The following is a 1,715-nucleotide window of genomic DNA, read 5'->3' on the forward strand; positions in this document are numbered from 1 at the left end:
ATGTGTCTGTAGGTAATGGGTTGGGTCTAGTTTCCAGTCTCTCAGACCTGGTAGACCTGGTAGACAGGATGTGTCTGTAGGTAACGGGTTGGGTCTAGTTTCCAGTCTCTCAGACCTGGTAGACCTGGTAGACAGGATGTGTCTGTAGGTAACGGGTTGGGTCTAGTTTCCAGTCTCTCAGACCTGGTAGACAGGAGACAGGATGTGTCTGTAGTTAATGGGTTGGGTCTAGTCTCCAGTCTCTCAGACCTGGTAGACAGGAGACAGGATGTGTCTGTAGGTAACGGGTTGGGTCTAGTTTCCAGTCTCTCAGACCTGGTAGACCTGGTAGACAGGATGTGTCTGTAGGTAATGGGTTGGGTCTAGTTTCCAGTCTCTCAGACCTGGTAGACAGGATGTGTCTGTAGGTAATGGGTTGGGTCTAGTTTCCAGTCTCTCAGACCTGGTAGACAGGAGACAGGATGTGTCTGTAGGTAATGGGTTGGGTCTAGTTTCCAGTCTCTCAGACCTGGTAGACAGGATGTGTCTGTAGGTAATGGGTTGGGTCTAGTTTCCAGTCTCTCAGACCTGGTAGACAGGATGTGTCTGTAGGTAATGGGTTGGGTCTAGTTTCCAGTCTCTCAGACCTGGTAGACCTGGTAGACAGGATGTGTCTGTAGGTAATGGGTTGGGTCTAGTTTCCAGTCTCTCAGACCTGGTAGACCTGGTAGACAGGATGTGTCTGTAGGTAATGGGTTGGGTCTAGTTTCCTGTCTCTCAGACCTGGTAGACAGGATGTGTCTGTAGGTAACGGGTTGGGTCTAGTTTCCTGTCTCTCAGACCTGGTAGACCTGGTAGACAGGATGTGTCTGAAGGTAATGGGTTGGGTCTAGTTTCCAGTCTCTCAGACCTGACAGGATGTGTCTGTAGGTAACGGGTTGGGTCTAGTTTCCTGTCTCTCAGACCTGGTAGACCTGGTAGACAGGATGTGTCTGTAGGTAACGGGTTGGGTCTAGTTTCCAGTCTCTCAGACCTGGTAGACAGGATGTGTCTGTAGGTAACGGGTTGGGTCTAGTTTCCAGTCTCTCAGACCTGGTAGACAGGATGTGTCTGTACGTAACGGGTTGGGTCTAGTTTCCAGTCTCTCAGACCTGGTAGACCTGGTAGACAGGATGTGTCTGTAGGTAATGGGTTGGGTCTAGTTTCCAGTCTCTCAGACCTGGTAGACAGGATGTGTCTGTAGGTAACGGGTTGGGTCTAGTTTCCAGTCTCTCAGACCTGGTAGACCTGGTAGACAGGATGTGTCTGTAGGTAACGGGTTGGGTCTAGTTTCCAGTCTCTCAGACCTGGTAGAAAGGATGTGTCTGTAGGTAACGGGTTGGGTCTAGTTTCCAGTCTCTCAGACCTGGTAGACAGGATGTGTCTGTAGGTAATGGGTTGGGTCTAGTTTCCTCAACTGTGTAATGGCCTCACACAGATTACAGGCAATGCAGCAATAAAATCAACATGATACTCTTTTATGAGGCCTGTATGGATGATCAACTAGGTTGATTATTTTACCCTTGTGGCCCTGAACCCTGCTTCGGGAAGGCTTGTACTTCCCTGTAAAAGAAGCACTAAATCATTATTGGTCAAAACAAGTTTGTTCCTTATAGCTTTGTTTACAGTTTTATGTCTCAGACGTGACCGATAAGAACAGGTGAATCTCTCAGAGCATAAATATGGGCAGGGTTAAG

This window comes from Oncorhynchus nerka, linkage group LG18 (genome assembly GCF_034236695.1).
Source record: "Oncorhynchus nerka isolate Pitt River linkage group LG18, Oner_Uvic_2.0, whole genome shotgun sequence".
Taxonomy (NCBI): domain Eukaryota; kingdom Metazoa; phylum Chordata; class Actinopteri; order Salmoniformes; family Salmonidae; genus Oncorhynchus; species Oncorhynchus nerka.